We start from the raw sequence: 20,086 nt of genomic DNA, 5'->3' as shown, positions 1-20,086 counted from the left end.
GATGTGCTGCATTTACGGTACTTACTGACTCATTATTAATCTAAGCTAATACAACAATAGGAAAAACTGACAAACCTCTTGATAAATCATGAAATTAGGTGCATAAATCCTGTTGGGAAGCATTAGAGGTTTTTGCTCAGCTGATATTTATAAAGACGTTTCCCCCCTTGTGCAATTTAATGATTTTGCAAAGCAGTAACAGGTTTGGGTAAAGCAGAGGACTTAAATAATGGCCTGACTGGTATCGAGCCTCTTCTCCAAAGATTAGATGCAGCTTTCATTAGTTTAGTACAGTACCACTCATTGATGAATTGTCAGACATCTTCCTTCAATACACTCCGAAAGGTGTCTGGAAAACCATCCTTTTCCCAACACTTTCAGCTGTAAATCCAACACAGTTCAATACCCTCTGCTCCTCTTTGCTGCAGATTAACCCAATACTGTGGATCACATAAAAGGGCGTTGTGTGTAAGAGCTGCATGCAAAAATACACTGTGTGACATGCTGATGCCAGTCAATCTGGAGAGGTGATTCTGCTATATGTGTGGTTTTATGCATTCTTATAAAGGACATTATCCTCTGTTCAGAGGTGAGCTGTTGAAAAAGCTTTTGCACTTAGATGGCAACGTCATTTATGTGTGGCAATGAAAAGCTTTTAGCTTTTCTCAGAAATAAAGAGCTTGAGTTACCAGAGTGCTATTGAAACTGCTTTTTCGTTGCATTATAAAGTCCTTTGTATCTACTTTACACGAAGACCATGCTGTTTTCTATTAAGGACTCCTGAGTGAGTAGGAATGAGCCTCTTAATACCCCCCTCTTCTCATAAGGGAATGTAGTAATCTGTTTCTGGGTAGGAACTGCACTGCGTTTGTCCCATGTTTTCAATTCTGAACACTGGTATCTGGGACATCGGCATTGCACGGTATACTCACCTGATTATACTGATACAGTATCTATTAAACAAAAGCGGAATTAAGACCTGAAGCTGGATTTTATTTGGTATGAATGAGGCATTGGAGGGCATGAAATTGTCTTCACATTTTGTTTTTCAAAGCTGACCTCTTGAGAGGTCAGTCTCCTTGACTTGAGCTATTTGCTTGTCCTTCTAATTATAGTGCATCTACTGTAAATATGATACATGCCCCCGCACTAAAAGCTTTACATAAAAGTGTACTCAAAGCAGATAAATCCATCTTTGCTTAAAAGAAGTGAGGAGGAAAAAAGAAGGGAAAGATACTTTGGTGCAATGGTCATAAAATATCTCCCCCCCTTGCCCTGCTCAGTCATGCACACACACTGCACGGACATAATGCAGAACTGAGGCTAAATCATAAGGGAAGGGAGCATTTAAGAAGGGGTGTCACATTTCGAAGTAATAAATAGCAGAGATTGATTTGACCTCCCAGCTGGTCTTGCAGTTTACTCATACACAAGTTAGAAAAATAGAAGCTCTGTCTCTCCGGGGATCCATTGCAGAGAAATCAGATAGCCCATAGTAGGTTTAAAGAATACACAAGCCCAGCAATGTCAATATGGCATTCTCTCAGCCCGCACTATTCCTCATATCAGGTTGGGATCAGGAGATGCTCTTAAAATAATAAACATTTTATGGAGCCTGGTGATATCTCAGGTTGTTCCTGTGGTAGGTAGGCTTGTGTAGTTGGTCCCATCAGAGGGGCAGCAAGGTCAAAGGGTTTCTCTTACTTATAGGCAAACAGATACGTCCTGCATTATTCACAACTATTTCCCCGTTCGGCCTGTCTTTCGCGTCAGTCTGCCTGAAGTGTGCAGTTTTACTTGCAGATAGGCAGCAGTGCTCACTGTTCCTTTCACACGGGGGACCCAGGGCAGACTGAACATTGAATGTGCTCAGGAATGACTTCCTAATTTTAGGCCGTCTGCACTCTAGAAAAACCCACTCTGTGCTAAATTTCCAACACAGATCAAGACAAAATGTTATACATCAGAGAGTGGTCACAACACTTCAGGCGTTAACGCACAGACAAAAGACAAAGGTAAAAGAAAGAAACGATTTTAATGGCCTCTACAAACACCAATTTTCCATCTGAAAATTTCAGCATTTTTAAGAGGAAGGAAGCTGAAGAGCACAAGCTGTTAGCTGCGTTTTCAGTGCCGAAGTGCCTCTCAGGAAAAAACGGGTCGTCTCTTTGGGTCAGGTTTACAAAGTCGAACTATATTCGCAGCAGGTTTGTGTAAGCTCCCGAAGTTTGCTTGGGAAAAGCAGCAACCTGACAGGTGTGCTCTCAGCTATCAGGCAGGAAATAAACTGAGACTGAGAGATCCCTTTACAGCAGCGCAGCCCTGCAATCAGATACTCAGTGACGTTGTGTACGTTCCAACCACAGCAAGGAAATTGCATGAGACATAATCCAACAAAAATGCAAGTCTGTGTTACAGCTGCATTATAGACTGTTCCCAGCTCACAGCACTAAGCAATTATGAGTTCACCGTTTGATAATTAAGGGTGTTTATTTCCATATTTGCTCTGCTGTCTCAGTTGCAGTTATACAATAACTGGGCAATAACAACAATTAGTAATATTCCATTGTAAATCTCAAAGCACCAAATAACTGCATTCACCTTCGCATTCAGTAGGCCTTGCTGTAAAATGATATGAAATAAATGAATTTTCCTTTAGCATTACGTAGATCGCGGCCTATGACTCAGTACATCAGGTTTAGCAGATGCTTGGGCTGAGCACTGAAATACCACAAAAAAGGGGGATTTGCAAAGTATTGGTCTGCAGTCTGAAGTAATCTTCACATAAAGACACACTGAAGCTGATGCACAGCTTGCACACAGTCCTCCTGCAACCATTTTCAAATCAGAGCTGAACGGTATTTTAAAATAGATGACTCAAATGTTTTAAAGAAATATAATTTTATGTCATACTTATTGACAGAGTGCAAAAAACAAACATACAGAAAAGAGAAATGGAAGTCCTGCTAAACTGAGCAGAATTGTAAAAATATTCCACTGTATATAAATATTGACATTTTTATGTGTGAAAGTACCTCTGACATGGCTCTGGTCTTTTTGAAGACTTTAGCTGCAGACGGTTTTCACAGATCAGTAGGGAAACAGTGGTGCCAGAGTCATCATGTTTGCAGAGCTAAAGCATGGAGCAGGAACCTTTGATGAACTTTTGTTGATGGAAGACTAAAGATCTGTTTTGACCCTTAGGTTTATATAAGGAAATATATGTTCAAGCATATGCATCATTGCTGCAAAAAGTAGAGCTGTTTTCATGCAGGTTTTGTTTTGGTATTTGCAAAGCTCTGTGCCAGACTTGCACAGCACATGTTCGGCTATGGGGCATTGTGTTTTTTTAACCCCCTGAAAGCTCTGCTGTTATTGCTGAGCCTCACTGTCACGCAAAGTGTTTGAGGGCAATTCATTATCTGATGCATAAGCCTGAGCTACGATACAGCACAAGCTGAAACACATTAAGCTGCATTTTGCTAAATTATTCAGATGCAAATGATATTGTTTCTCAGCCCTAAAACCTAAACTCCAAGAAACTCTGGAAACATTTCGATGCTCAGCATTTCCTAACTATCTACTCACAAATCTGACCAGTTTCTTTTGTTGCTTCTGCAGCTGAAGAGACAGGCCTGTTCTGTGATGAATGATGACAGCAGGCTCAATGAAAAATAAGTTGAAAAGCAGAAAGCTCTAATGCTAAACCATATTGGTTGCTGACTAGAGCAAATAGCATCAGTGTAGCACTTATGGATATAGGCAACTGAAACCAATCATACATTTCAACCAAATACCACTGAGCCCAGACTGCAATAAATTTTTGATTGCAGAGCTGCACTGTAAATACCCTGATTAAACAGTAAATTTTGCGTGCCTATCAGCTTCCCATTAAGGGGGCTGCTTTCAAAAACACCATTAATCAGCTGGGAGATATGGAGCAAAATATCAGTCATCAATTGTAACTGCTTATGACAGTTAACAAAGCTTTATATTTGCCAAGAATGCACACTGATCTATCAATTACGACCGGGTTCAGTCGCATGCTAATTGAGCATTTTCCTCTCTAATGCATTTCCACTGTTATCTCATAGGCTAATGAAACCAAACAAATCAATAAATATAAATTATACATGCAACGAAGTACTGCTGTGAACATAAAGTTTCTAATTAATTGCACTTGATTAATTTATATACTTTAATTATCTCGCTAAGCCACAGACGGTATAAATATCTGGACAATCTGCTTATTGCTATGTCAGTCATAAAACGGCAGACGCAGTAAAACTATTAGTCTCTGCAAGCTTTGTTACTGGAAAATACACTGCTGCTGACATACAAAAAAGCTTCACCTCTGAATAATTTAAGGTGAACAAATTGCTAGACAATGCAGGGCATGGAACCTTGATTACTGTTATAATTTTCTTGAAGTTGCAATATGGCAATGTGCCTTCTGAGCTGTGACTCACATCATCTTCCCTAAGGACATTATGACTGGAATTCTGCTGTGTTCTAGACAATGTGAGGAAGCAATAAACAAGGCAAACAAAAAGTTAGGATATATAGTTAAAAGTGTATAGTTTAAATTGAGGGATGTTATATTGAAATGGTTTAAAGCACTCATTTGGCCTCTTTTAGATAATATCGCATACAATTCTGGTCAGCATGTGATGAAAAGATAGTGCTGGTATCCAGCAGATCTGCTTAGAACTTTTATGATGGAGACTTACCAAGTTGAACTGAAATTGGAATTTGCAGACCTTTTTGTTTCATTCACAATTACTGTAACTCAATAAGGACGTCACATACAGTATCTGCTTGAATAACAATCGCACTGCCAGTCAGTTATTTATTATACAAAATACATTATCAAGCCTTTTTTGTCTTTTCTTTTGTACAACATTTTATTTGCGGTCTGTATGTTGGACAGATGATCAACACTGAGATTACATACTGTATATCTTTCAGACATTGAAAAAAATGGTTTTAACAGTCTTACAGCTTTCAGCTGTTTGCTAAATTTTCTAATTGTTGATTTTATTCATTCATTTTTGTGTTTCTCAGATGGGGAGAAATTTGGTGGAGAGGAATGTGCTGAAATATGAGGTGTTACTCTGAGGATCGGCACAGTTTGGGTCATTAACATTGATCTCACGTCAACGTTTTATTCACATCCTACAGGATGGGGAATGTGAAATGTAAATCACTGTCCGGCTCAGAGGGTCCCTGCTCAGTTCAGCTTTGGGTGGGATCCAGATACCAGTCTGGTTTAGATCCAGGTCTTTTCTTTCCAGTAACGGGAAACTGTGTTACTGGGTTTGTAAAGTGCTTTTGGAAGTCACTGCAACGTTTTTAAGGAAATGGTCTTGTTTTTGAACACCAAGTCAAAGTTATTTGGCCCTTAGAGTAAATTGTAAATAATGAAAGTTACATCTTTGTTGAACATTACCTTAGATGGTACCTTATTGGCCCATGTTACTATGTTAATGTGCATTAGATTGGAGGGCATTTTGCAATTCTTTAAAACGAACAAGCACACAGGAGCCAGTTAACTGATTGTATACTGCATAGACACACGGGGAAGTGAAGAGGATTAAACTGCCTTTTTTAAAATAAACAATGTGTAACGTAGGAGGTAAGTATTTGTCTTGAGGACAGTCTTAATTTTTATACTGATGGATGACTAGTTGACTAATCAAAAAACAAGAAAGGGAAGAGAATTGCCTCCTGTTTTTGTTTTTGGGAGGGGTTGGAGCCAGTGAGTATGTTTTTTTTAGGCCACTTCAATTAACAAGCGAAAAAAAGTCTTTCCTAAGCCCGCGATTTATCTAAAGATAAATTACCTATATTACTTTAAACTTTCCTTAAATCTTCAATTGTCGAGACGAATGACTTTAACAAAGACCTTGCAAAGTCCTGAAAATTGCTGGAAATCCCCTGGTTGCAAAAAGCTGCTGTGGAACAGGATTGCGGGCGTGCTCGTCTTGATGGTGCTAATTAGGGTTTTAGTATAATTACCCAACAGGGTGCTTGGCAGAGTAATTACTAGAGAGAGGTTATAGAAGAACATTAATATGTCCACGTACTGTAAATATGTCGAGTAACAAAGTCTAGTCATCATTAAACGTAGATTTCTGATTTCAGTTTTACTAAATAAAGAACACAGACCAGGCTACCTTTATTCATTTTCAGCACATAGAGAACTACAGTACAGAGTCAAATCTTTTCCAGTGGTAAGATCGCTGATTAACATGACTATCAGAATTTATTAATTACACAGTAGTTACATAATTGCAAAGCACATGCAGCATAATTTGTTTCAGTGGGCACAGAGCTCAAAAGCTGTTATGCTTTCTTTTTTTCCCCTCAAGGCTATTAATAGTGTTGCATATTTGAGTTTTTCATGCAATCTGTGAAGTTTGCAATTTAAAAAAATATATTTACAAAAATAATCTATAATCAAAAGTCTTTCATAAAAACAATTAATCTGTATGAAGTCAAACTCCAGCAAAGTGCATACAAGGTTCAGTCCAGTTTATTCACATGTACAAATGAATAAATGGTGTGTAGAGGACTCCAGACATTGAATTTAAACCATGTTTAAGCCTTTCTCTCCATAAAAACACCTGAGCCTTCTGGCCAGGACTTCAAACATTCCCAGAGTACTTTGTTTTTTTCCTAAAATGCCTTTCATGTTGCCAGTTCATAAAATGAACTTCTTTCAGAAGTAACTGGTCACGGGGGTATCTGCGTCTAGGCCTGCGTTTTGTGGAGCTGTATAAGCGATTCTGTCTTCTGTACACCACTTCCTGAAGCAGGCATCATTGAAAATAGGACACAACCTCTCAGCATGGATGCTGTTAAAGAGCTCTCTAATTACAGCATTGCTTAGACTCGCCTTAGTGCGTGGACATCGCTGTGCATGTGGATTCCTATAGGTTGCAGAGAGGAAAGGACAGGAAATATGTGGTAACTGCAGCCACTTGGGCAGAGCAACATTTATTCGCTGCTCGAGTCAGACCACCTATGTCACTTTCTTGGCTTTGATACGGCAAACGGGTTCCTCCCCAGCCTTGTAAGCCTCCCCTTGCAGCCTGAGCCAGCTCACAGGCCCAGCAGTATAACCTCCAACACCTCCGATCTGCACCACGCCCACCACCACAGGCCGGAGGAGACAGGCAGCTGGGATTGGCGCCGCAGACGAGCACAATCACTGCTTCCACAACAAGAAATGCATTGTTGGTCTTTACAAGATTCCTAGGCCAACGCCGAAACAAGTACATTCTTGTTCATCGCAAAATAACGATAATAATAAAGGAGTACTTTTTGAATTTGTAGGGTTTTAATAAAGTGTAACTGTTTGTTAAAACTGAAAACCCCAAAAGACTCTTTTGTCTTATCTCTTGTGTGCACATATTTAAACAATTGCATTATTCCGGACAGGCCTAAGTTCATTCCCCATGGCTTTCCCTAAAAGGGATTGATGGGAAAAGCTGAAACTGCTGTTGGGTATATCGTATGGTTGGTCAGTTTCATTGCATCATATTTGCCTCCAAAAACGGAAGGAGGAGAGACTCTGGAAAGGGATTTGTCTCCGATTGGTGCAGCATTGCGCTCGGGTTATAATTTTCAAGGCTACAGATGCGCGTGTATGTGTGTGTCCAGGGGTTGTGAAAGGACAGTGGACATGTATGAGTGGAGAGGCAGGAAGGGACAGGTGAGCAGTGACCGGCAGTGGACAGGCCTGAGAAGAGAAAGTAGGCTCGAGGCAGGATGACTTTATCACCAGCTCGGCTTCTTCTTTAACTCTCGCCCTGCAGGATGTCTGGTGTCCCTTAACCAAACTCAAAATGCTGAAAAAAAAAAGTGTCTTGCAACCACAGCTTCAAAACCCGTTTCAGCCTCAGGCACACCGTCTGTGCGTTAAAAATACTCGCACGGACCCGCGTGCCAGCCAGCCATGCTGAAACCATGGCAGACTGCTGGAAACTCGACAGTTTTTCTTTTTTTTCGGAGCACGTACACTTATGATCGACTTTTGCTGTAATTCAAACTGGACTTCGATCAGAGTGCCTAAAGCTACTACTTAGGTAGTAGCATTGCTCAGGTAGCAATTGTGCATCTACAGTACATCTATAAGCCAGTTTGAAAGCAAAATATGAAATATGTTAACACATCTATTTGAAAATCTAAAGTTTCGTAACAAATTCTGAATCTATAGAGCATTACAAAAATTATTTGAAATAAGGCCTAGTTTATTCAGTTATTTATCCTGTCTGGAATGTATAGGCTTATTCATACATAAATGCATTATTTATATAGTTCATAGCTTAACATATTTTCCAGAACAATTTGTGAAATACTAGGAGTTCAGAAAAGTATCATTCTCAAAAGATGATTAACGCAGTTCATCAGGTCTGGGTCTGATTTCAGTGATTGGAGGTGCCCAACACAAATCAAAAGAACATTATTTCACCCTGTCACCCTGGTTATAACCCAGGTTTAATGTCAAATTATTTTTGTACTTTTTTGCTAGAATCACAATCTTATCAGAAGGATTCAGTTAAAAAATCAACCATTTGCATGAGTCTGTAAAAGGCACAGAGTAAGGAGAAATACTGGTTAGGAAAGCCATTTTTTATTGCTTCATGTTTTAGAAGTGTCATATTTGATGTATTTCTTTTCACATTGGCAAAGTAGGTGGGGAAATATATGTTCAAAAAGTAAAACAAAAACAACAGCAGTAAATCATGGTAAACCTAACAAAAACTGCATTATCACAACACACGAGACATACAGAGAGACATACATCGACTTGTTACAAACTAAAACTCAAAGAAATGAAATGTATGTATTTTACTGTGAAATGTATGCATATCTGACATAGAAATATACAACATACAAATAGATGCTACAGTTATCATCACAACTAAATAATTATGATACTTGTAAATAAGATGCAAGATTCATAACATTTAGTGTAACCAAATAATTATTGAAAATTAATAAGAGCAGTTAATTAATTCTTAATTCTTATTCTGCTCAGAACACTGGAGCAGACGAATCAGATATGCCCAATCAGCCAAGCCCATCTAAACAAATGAGAATTTTCCTGTCTCAGCGTCAAATACTTTGAATTACCGGAACGTAAAAGGAACGTAACTAACGGAGGAAAGAAATAAGTCCCACGCAGGCTGAAAAAAAAAATTCAAATCCATTAGTAATTAACTCTGTCTGAGACGTGGTTTGAGTGCAAATGCTTCATCTACACCCGACTAGTAAGCAGTTAGTGTGAGCCTCTGGTGGGTGGCAAGCCAGGCTAAGACACATGTTCGCATTTAAATCACTGTCATGTGTGATCGTCTGTGTCCAGAGCTGTGCCACTGTAGCCAGGACCCCCTGATTAAAGCTGACTGCAGGCTAGATTGGATTTGCATGGCAATCGTATGGAATCATATCCCAGTCGGAGAGTCCAGCTGCTGCGTACGATGGCGCACAGTTCCTGCTTTGGTCAATGAAAAATCCCAGGGAACTTTTAAGCTTTCAATTTCCTATGGGATGGGCTGGTATATTGTGCGACTGTGGTACTACAAGCCCATTTAGACAAGCGTTTTGAATCACAAAGGAAAACAAGATGCAACGGTTTATGATGAAATGAATGCCGTGCTCCAGTTACCTGCAAACACAACTCAGAAACGCCGTTTAAAAATGGACATTTTATTGGACACAAATGCCTGTAGCCCATTCTTCTTTTTTTACAATCATCATCAGCTATTTACATTTTTTGACGATTCATGGTATCATTTAAATTGGATCTTTCTTCTATTTTGAAAGTTTTTGTTAATTTTTAAACAATTTTGTAACATGCCAGAGATGTTTAATGCCACAATTTTAATACAATTTTCAGCAATGACAATTTTACAAAGAAATGTCTACATTCCCAGATTTGCCCAAAGTTCGTTTGCTTTCCTCAACATGTTCTGTTGATATTTTTCTATGAGTTGTTGCTTGACCTGGCTGTGCACTCACTTTTTCCATAGAAGATATGTAATTGTAATCCAGACTGTGCTGGAGCTATGTTCCAGACCATACAACAAACTGCAAAGCATAACCTCCTTCAGTTTTCATAGGTTTCCTTCTACCCTGACAGCAAGCTTGGATGGGGACTCAAGTGTATGGTCAGTTTTGGATACCATCCAGGTCTCCTACATTACCTTAACACACCCAACATGGTCCATCTAGTACAGTTTACACCTGCATAAGTGTCTCATTTGTAAGATGCATGCACTGTCTCTTTTGCTAGCTCATCGGGTAGTTTTTCCAGTGCTTTAACTTGAGGCTTATTTCTTGGTTATTCTTGCTCGTGGGTTCAAATCCCAGGGCCACACTACCCACACAACTCAAATTGACCCACAGAGGAAGCCAGGGCACCACAGCTCTGCTATGGCTTTGCCATTCTATAGGCCAGAACCCCACCCAGCACACGTGGCCTATCCCTCACTCATGTTTGCAGTTGTCTACATAGAATAGCTACAAATCTGCACAAACCTGTCAGCCTGTCCACATAGTGCATGCATATGTCATTACCTAAGGAGAATTACAAAGCATTGTTTTTTGCTCAGATTTTGTCAGTATGAATATGAAAAATATCTATTGGTGGACTTTTGATTCAAAGGGAGGATTGAATTCCATTTATTTTCAGAGACAGCAGAAACATTCTTACTCACACACAGTATTTTCTGAAATCAGATGTCCATAGACACATATTTAAAGTAAAAAAAAAAGGAGCCAATGACTTCTAAATCCTGATTCTTTTTGTCCTGGGGAGATGGTAAGATCAAAGCAGTTCCATCTCGGGGAACGAAGCGCTTTTAAACATCTCCGAGTTGTACGTGCTCACAGGTCAGCTGGAGCTCGTTTTCCGAGAGAGAAATGAAACTGATGCCCGGGTTTTCCAGAGTGATCCGTCTGAGGCGATGTGGGGGTACGCAAAGCAGAATCTAATCCTGCCTTTGTGCTGGAAAGACCGCAGTGTATCGGAGGTGTGGGTTTCAGTGCGATTAGCCTAACTGACTGGATCTCTGGGCTGTCAGGAGTATAGACAACATCAACCTTGAGAAGAAGAAAATCATTTGGCTTTCGGCTTCGGGAAAAAAAAATGAAGAGATGATAATGCCAGTACTGTAAGGAAGAAAGGACTCCCTGGTGACCTCAAAAATCTATAAGCTGTGCATTTTAATAGAGACACTTTCAGTCCCTAATAGTCATTTTCCTTCTGATGTGTCGCTTTGATTTCACTCTTATCTGCTAGGGCTCCTGGCTTTGCTGAGAAAGGGATTATTGAATTGTGCCCCCCCATTCCAGCCCCTATCCCACACCTCATATGTTTTCGGTCATTGAAGTAGACTGTACTTAAGAGTGTTATGGAGTCTGTCTGCTCTGCCACCTCCTCCATGGGCGCTCACTGGGGACTGTCATATTAATTGGGTTTTTGTACTGGCATCTAAGTCTCGCACAGTGTGCTCTTCAAGAGCTAATCTTACACCGAAAGCCAGATATAAAGACAAACATATTTAGCACAACAATTATGATAATTGCTGAACCGCTCAGCAGAGGAATAAGTAAATCTGATTAAGGACCCCTCTGCATGATCAAATATTAATCTGATGTCTTCACCCTAACCTGGCTTGAACATAAGAGGCTTTTTATGGTCTTATGCATTAACAGATTTGCCCGGGCTGAACTCATAGTACCTAATAATATTGGACATTCTACCCAATGGAATAAAGAACTGCCAAGAATTTAATCCACTTACATTACAAATAAAGTAAAAATAGAACAGAACAATAAATGATTAACTCAGTATGATAGTTTAATTATATAATACAAAAGACAGTAGATAACTATGCTGTTTATTCAGTCTTGAAACCAGACACTTCATACACTTTTGATTCTTTTTGTAAATAAACCAACTACAGTTTAGTTAATTATTTTACATTTTAGATGAATTTAAATTTTGAATAGATTTGGTAAAAGCATATTAGAACATTTTTGTAAATGTCGGGATAATTCTTTCTTGCCAGTGTGAGTAAGACAGGAGATGTTGCAAGTAATTAGACCTTGCTAAATCCTTAAACAAGAAAAAAGGAAACAGCCTGTTGTCAGTAATACACCTCTGCACTGGCTGAGCAGGGTAGGTACAGAATGCATCAGATTGAACATGAAAAAATGCATCCAGTGTAATTGTACCAAGAGCAATAAGAGTAATAAAAGTTATGCTTTTAAATCTTGTTTATTTACTCTTTTAAATCTGTGCAGAATGAGCTAACAGTAGCTATCTTTATATATTATTTGTAGAACAAGAACCAAATTCAGTGCGATATTTGCCTAAAGTAAAAAATAAAGCAGAAAGATTAATGAGGACTGAATACCCTTTACATTAAAATATTCCTTGTTTTCAGGTTTTTAAGCCAATGTAAGAAAACATTGCAATTTGTTAAACCTTTTAATTTGAACACACCTTTTTCAGCTCCTTTCAGAAGACAACAAAAATAAAAACCTAAAAAATAATACATATCCAATTCCCTAACTGTTATAGCAGCGTTCCTGTTTGTTCAAGTAACATTTAAAATGTATTTTAAAATTAGTAACATTTCTGCACTTATTTCTCCATTAAAATATATTATGTAATACGTCTTCTACAAATTAACCAACAATCATGTTTAATTTTTAATTCTCTTTACTTCATTCACTTCTCATGCCTCCACAAGTAACTTGATGAAGGCCTGTTTGTGAAGAAAAAAAACAAACAAAGAGAAACAAACATTTCAGTGAAATGTGATAGTGGTGTAACCATATTTTCTTTTCAAATTCTAAATGTGACGGTATGTGCTAACAACCAAAGAACTAAATGTATTAAATGCTCAAGATATAATAGACTAAAACACAAAAGACATATATAATTAAATTATTTGTTTATTTGTTTTCTGTACAGTTGTAATGCAAAAGTACGTGGAACAACTGAATCTTAATTTGGGTGCTCTATTTACAGAATAATTCCAGTAAAAGTATTTATTCTTCGTGTGATTATGCGCTGTTCAGCTGAAACCCCTTCACTCCCTGTTTCTGAAAGTGGTTGTCGCTGGGCACCGAAGGAGCTTCCTCACCTTGTTATTATGTTTCTCTTGGCAGATATTAAACTGGGATAAGTTTCATGCCATTACATCATTATCGAGACAAGTCATTCATTTATTATTTAAAAAATCAGTTCTGTTTTTTTTAGAATAATACAAAAGTAACCGTATCGAACATAATACATTTCTAAAAATGCTACAAATTTAGCACTGTATGGCAATAAATGATTAACGAGGATAATAATGATTCAAACATTAACCAACACCCTCTTCAAGTCACATCAGAGAAATACGAATACATTTTATCTTATTTTAGGTGGCAGTTTAACATGTGAAATTGCAATATCTAAATACATTTCTGAGTTGATGATCTACGACGTGGATTAAAAGGCTTACCATGTGCTCAACAGTTTTCTTATGTCTACAGACAGGCACAGTGCCCACAGCGGTCAAGGTCCACTACAACATGTAACACTGGAAGTGCTAGACAAATGGCCGCAGGGCATTTTGTGACGGACAGGTCACCCCTCATTGTCTCTGTCCTCTTCAGAGCGAATGGTGAACTCCAGCAGTTTCCTACCCAGTTTTGCCTGGGCGACCACATGTTGAGTAAAGAGTGACTGGAGGCTTTGTCATCACTGGCTGATTCACCTTCAAAAAATGTAATAACACCAGAGGGGAGAACGAAATTAACAAACGAGCTGCTGTGGGACTCGGTTTATTTACAAACTTCACTTTTCTTTTCAGAATAATACCGTTTTCACTCTGTTTTCTTTCTCTAGACTGTCCGTGTCCCGTGGATAAGATGTTTAAAGTAAAACATGGAAGCAATTTAAGGTCACTTTTGTACTATTTACTTGAAACTAAATTTGTGGCGCTTACTTTTAAACGTATTATCCCGACTAATAAGAGATTAACCCAAATTACTGCGAGCAGTCAGAAATACAGCACCTAGTTACTATAGAGAAAAGCTTGACACAAGCACTGAAAGGCAATACTAATAGAGTTAAAGAATGCATGTAAATATCAAGTCATAAAGAAGCAAGACAGCAGAAAGAGCGCAGTCTCACAGAGGGAACGAGGTCTGCTTTGAGGAGAGACAGCATAAAAATAAGGCCGAAAATTCAACTCTGGCTAAGGAATCGACAGAGAAGTGTTAATACTCACAGCTACATTTGCGTGTTTTTTGCTGTATATAATGACTGGGCTCGGGTGAACATAACCCTTTCCTGTTTCTGCTGGCAAAGACGAGTTCAGAACCTACAGCATGTGAAATTAAATGAGAGCTGGCCTCAAGAAAGAGTGTTGTTTTCAATTTAGATACAGTGTTTATGCCATCTGAAATACATAGTTGATTGGGGAGGTCTGCAGGTCATCAGTCATTTTTACTTTAGCGCACAAAAACCTCCCAAGTCTTAATTATTTAACTGCCAATGTCTTTATCGTGCTAAGGAAGAGATTGTTCACCCAAAAGCAACAGATAAGGTTTTGTGGCACGAAGACCTCAGAAATCAGAACACACTCATGTACCTGATTGCACTCTTCTCTGAAAGAAAACATTCTTCTTTTTCAGGCCTTTGACAAACCTAATTTCTTAGATATGCGCAATGAGAACTTGATGAAGAATGAATTAAACCAGTAACCAGATGTCAGCAAAGTGCTGTGCTAAATTAACAACAACAAAAAAACACATCGGAGATCTTCTGAGAAATCAGCACTCACTCTGTGTAGCCAACCGGTATTATTTTACATGAAAGGATTACAAATTAAAAGAAATCCTTTGACATTTAAGACCATGAAATGCAAAAATGAGCCGTTAATTTTAAGGAATAAACGGAATAGTATGAAGAAACTTTTTTCTAGCCAATGATAATAATAACACACAGTGGTGCTAAACGTACCCCAGAGCACAGTACAGTACAGAAGTGTGTGAAACCCTCTCATAGCACAGGGTGCAACGCAGGCAGTGTACTGGGGATTCTGGGAAGCAGGTAGGCTACCAGTTCTGTCCCCTGGCAGCCCTGATTGGGACAGCTAGTTCCCCTGCAGCAACTTGTATCTAATCCAACAATTAGGCTTGCTTTGTTAACTCTCCTGCTGCACAGCCGGGCCCTCTGTTGCTAAGGGTGCCAATAGACAGCAATCACAGAGACTGGGGAACCATGCAAACTGAGGAATCACATACAATATTTAATGTAGTGGGTGGGTGCGCCCTGTACAAAGACTGCACTCACCCACTGTTTTCTGGTGGGGGGCTAGCCTTGAGCCACTGATCCAATGAACAGAGCATCAGGACATCTCTTGCTTTAGCCTGAAGATCAGTGGCGCCATACCGCTCGGCTGCCTGGGGTTTATTGGTATTAGTACAGTTGAACTGCTGAGCCTCATTAATATGACACCTATTTTTATTGAAGTGAGAAGGAGCAAAGAATCAATATAATAATAATCAGACTAATCAAAAGTTCACAGTGAAATTGCAGCTAATTAAATGCACAAGAGTCAGACGAGTGGCTGCTTTTTAACAACGAATTCAACGTTTTGCTTCAGTCGAAGTTGCAAAAGGAATGTTATTACTATTACCATCTTGTCATTGTGCTACTGTTACGATAAAGTGGGTTTCGAAAATGAGCAGTTTTGCTTTTGAATTTGTGAAATGAAATAATTAAAAGTGTGGGAGGGGGGAGCAACATCGGCAAATACCAGCAAATAAGAAGTAGAGGTTAATTCTGAAGTGGAAAGTTAAAAAAGAAGAGTAAAATATTTTTTTTTCAGCTGCAGTGCCTTTCTCAGCCTTTTAAAAACATTAAGGGACATTGGATGCAAAGAAAACTAGCGTATGTTTATATAAATGGATTTTGTGTCATGTTTTGTTTTCACTCGTGATTTAAAAAAATACTAGAAAAATCCACACATCTTATATCATGCTAAAGTCTTATTTCTCCGTATTACATTAACTTGAAATATCTTTTAATTCAATTTAAAATAGCCTTTTCCTCGATAAGGCTACGTTTCTTAAATACAAAGAGTATACTTTATCTTCTTAAGTCAAGTTACTGATTAGAAAAGTTATTAAAGTTTATACTTAATATATGTAAGAGAGAAATGGCTGCAAACAGAGCTCAAATATGATTGGCAAAAATAATGCATACTATGTAACTGTATTCACATAGATTTAGATAGGAATTTTGCTAGAATTCAGTCACACTTATTTCAGACCTGGAAAAATACTTGGTTCACTTTGTGATTTTCCTTTTGTCCCTCAAGCTGCTTGTGAGGAACTATCCTTCACTGGTATTAAAAGGGTTCTTTGGCATTAAAAATGTAACAGAAATACAAAATCCACACATAAAATGTGTGCAAAGATCACAACACACCAGGCCAGGAAACAGGATGTTCATCCGATTTCCTTGAAATAAATATTTGTGAAACAGTACTATCTGAGCGGGCACTAGAAACCCAGTGCACTTCACTTTTCTGTTTGAGTTTAAAGTTTCTCGTCACCTAGGGTTCAGAGTGGCAAAGGTAAGTTGCTCATTCTTAGACATTCTCACTTTACCAATCTGAAAATGTGATTATTGTACCCCTCTTCCTCTCCCACAGCTTTCCAGATTTAATATGTCCCTGGAATTTGATGTACGAGCTAATTTAGATGAAAAACCCATGACACGAGCCTTGTGACAGAGCTCCTGAAACAAAGACATTAACTCTTTGCAGATGCTTTGTTGGTCTTTTTCTTTTTGGAGCGGAGCAGAAGACCAAAAACAGAAAACCAGTAAGTGGCTTCTAAAGCACAGCTCCATTCTGAAAGTTGTACATCTAATAAGTTACCTCTGAGGAAACGACACTGACAAGTTCAGAACGTCTTCAAGGGACAAAGAATAGATCTGAAACTCGGCTTTTCTTTTCGTTCTCGTATCTGGTAGTTTCAAGTTAATTTTCCTCTACCTTTATTGTTGGTTTTTTTTTCCAGGACCCAGAATACATAAATTCATATAATAAGGTGGGCATGTATTTTTCAATTTTGTGAATAGAATTGAAATTTTTAGCCATGTGTTTGTAACTAAAACATGCTGCTGAACAGTAGAATTACTTGTTTATATTCATAGACCAGACTACGACACAGGACAGCTGTGTGAGACCACTGCCACAGTCCACTTACTGTATATACAGTGTTAAATCCCACATGGCGTAATCTGCTTGATAATTTCAGATGATCCCATTGTCAGACTTAATTCCTAAACCTTAGCTGGATGTAAACCTCTGACCACTGATTTTACGTTTGTAAATCGTCTTGAAGGAAACAGATTTACTGCGGAGCCAGAGAACCAGAAAAATGCCTGGCATGAGCTCTGTTCGTGGCCTGCTACTTTTGAAAAGAATAATCACATATTTTACAACCACTCAGGCAGATCTCCAAAGAAGTCAAGATTCTGCCTTTTTAACGAATTGCTGATGCTGCTCAGTGACACCCTTTGTTATGAACCCTTGTCTCATAATACCTTATCAGAAAGACAGATAGAACTTATCCTCATTTTTATTCGTGATTGGCCAGGTCACACATTAAATTCCCTTACTGTACAATGAGCTTAATTAATATCTTCAATTATAAATGGTGTAATATTTTGTGTTAAAGTACAGAGAAAACCATTTAAGGATTAAGTAAAGATAGATCTGAATTTTATTGTTGTCACTGTGGCTATACTTTCAACAACAGATTGAGGTGGAATAAATAATTATACAGGCAAGGATGTCTTTTAAAGATTGGTTTGGTTCTTCAGTATTAGCACTTTTATATTTAATACCTGAATATTCTTTCAAGCCAAGCAAAGAGAGTCAGTATCAATTATAATCACTCTAAAACAATTTCACAACAAGCAGAAACTCAACGTTATTATCAAAGCTTCAACTAGCCCCAAAAAATAATCGCAGTAGTAATTTACAAACTCCAGATCATTAGTTTCATATAAGAACTGTTCGAATTACATTATTGCATAAAACATACTGTAAATGGGAAGCACAGTATTAATGAAAATTAACATTTCTCACTAAGGCAACAAACGGAAGCTTGCATGAATCATTTAAAGCCATTGAATATCTCAGTTGTATTTTTTGTGACATTATCAAAGTCATCGATTGACTCTGCATACACTGTATGAACTGGCAGTGACAGATATTAATCTTCTTCCAAAGCTAACACAAAACGGACATATGCTCCAAATGCCTACTCACAGAAACGATTCCATCAACTATTCCTTCCCAAAGGCATGACTTTAAAATCTGGATTTTATTCTCAGAAACATCTTTTGCTTTCACCTGCATTACTAGCCGTTTCTTTTTGTGAGCTATTTTTGCATTAATTTATTCTTCATTTTGTGATAAAATCAAATAGTGAGCAGATAAAGTAATACCCTGAATAATAACAACAACAACAACAACAACAACAACAACAACAACAATAATAATAATAATAATAATAATAATTATTATTATTATTATTATTATTATTATTATTATTATTATTATGCTCTGTTGAAGTGAAGCAGTCCAGACACTGCTTTCAGGTGCTTTCCTGGCACAGATGTACAGTACCTCACATTTGTCATGCTAAATGAAAGAGGGCTGCCTGACTGCAGTTTCTCATTCCATTTCCTCCAAAGTTACTGTGAAACCCCACCGCCTCCTGCACACTATCATCTGTTTCATTCCATTCTGTCCTCATGAACTGTCAGCAATAAACCCCTTTACCGTTCATCTTTTCAACCGCTTGCATGCGATCTCCCCCCCACCCCAATTCATGCGCGCATCTACAGACAAAAGCACAGCCCTGTCTGCTTCGTTCCTTGTAAAGTGCAACCACATTTAAAAGATGATAGCTAAATTACGCACTGAATATTACACTAATTCTAAATTGCTTCAAAGAAACTACTTTGCCATTATTTGTTACCTAACAAAGGAAAAAAATGGTTTTATGAGAAAAACAAAATCTACAGCAATTTCGGCCTATAAAGATAGAATAACAATTGGTTTCTGATAACTCCCTGTTAACCCCCTGCAAAGAAAAGAGTATAAAAACCATTTTCCTGTTTGCTTAGAAAGATTTCAGTACTGCTCTTACTTACATCCAGACCGTTTCTCTTCCTTCTAAAGAACTCTCATCTCTAGCCCATCGCCTCTGACAGCTACATTCCACCACAGTGAGCATGTGCACGGCCCTGGCGCAGTCTGTACCCAGTACCCAGATCTGTACCAGGTACCTGGCACACTCAACATTTGTGTTTCCCACTACTGCTACAGAATAATCACAGAACACCCAAACTCCACCAATAAAAACTTTTCTTTCCCTTTTCTCCTTCTTCTTAAAGACAAGCAGGAAATCACCACTTAATTCAACAAACATTTGCTTCAACTCAGGAACAAAGTCGGACCTTTAACAGCGTTTCGTGTGTTCGTGTGAGTGTGTGTGTGTGTGTCAGGGCTGTGGAGCTGGTTTCTCGGCAGTCAGCAGTGCTGGTGAGAGGCAGCAGCACCATCTCCTGGCCAGCAGCTGCTGAATTCTAGTGCTCCAGGCTGGGTTGGCATGAATCTCATCCCTGGACAGAGCAGGATGAGCAAACCAGCAGAGCAAACACCCTCAACCGAGCAGTGCTGTCCTTGAATCTAGGTACTTCAAAATCCATCCTCTCTGCTTTTCTCCTGTTTCTCCCATCTCTATACAATCCTCATGTACAGGCCACTGATTTTAGAAAATATTTACTTCTTCTCTTCCTCACAATTAACTTAAAGATTCCCTTATAAATAGCATTGGATGAATATTTGTCCAGGATACTAATGATTAAAACAGGATTACAAGCAGAAATGGCATCAACTGCCATGCTTAATTGAACAGATTGTTTTATATATTAGTAATTTTGTTCAACAGAGCAAAATTGTTTTTCCATGATCCTGCATTCATT

The 20,086-nt window shown here is 38.4% G+C and overlaps 1 long non-coding RNA gene across 6 annotated transcripts in view; it reads right to left on the bottom strand.

Moving 5' to 3' along the window:
* The window catches only part of LOC148644615 (uncharacterized), a 78,618-nt gene extending 59,050 nt beyond the window's left edge, over positions 1-19,568 (bottom strand). For all 6 annotated transcript variants that reach the window (XR_015928658.1, XR_015928655.1, XR_015928656.1 and 3 more), the window contains exon 1: positions 19,253-19,568. This is a non-coding gene — a long non-coding RNA (uncharacterized LOC148644615). The remainder of the gene's footprint in view (positions 1-19,252) is intronic.
* Positions 19,569-20,086: the final 518 nt, after the last annotated feature.

Source organism: Lepisosteus platostomus, chromosome 20 (assembly GCF_059453375.1).
Source record: "Lepisosteus platostomus isolate fLepPlt1 chromosome 20, fLepPlt1.hap1, whole genome shotgun sequence".
Lineage (NCBI taxonomy): Eukaryota > Metazoa > Chordata > Actinopteri > Semionotiformes > Lepisosteidae > Lepisosteus > Lepisosteus platostomus.
The sequence above is the reverse complement of the archived record's forward strand: the minus strand, read 5'-3'. Positions and strand labels throughout refer to the sequence as shown.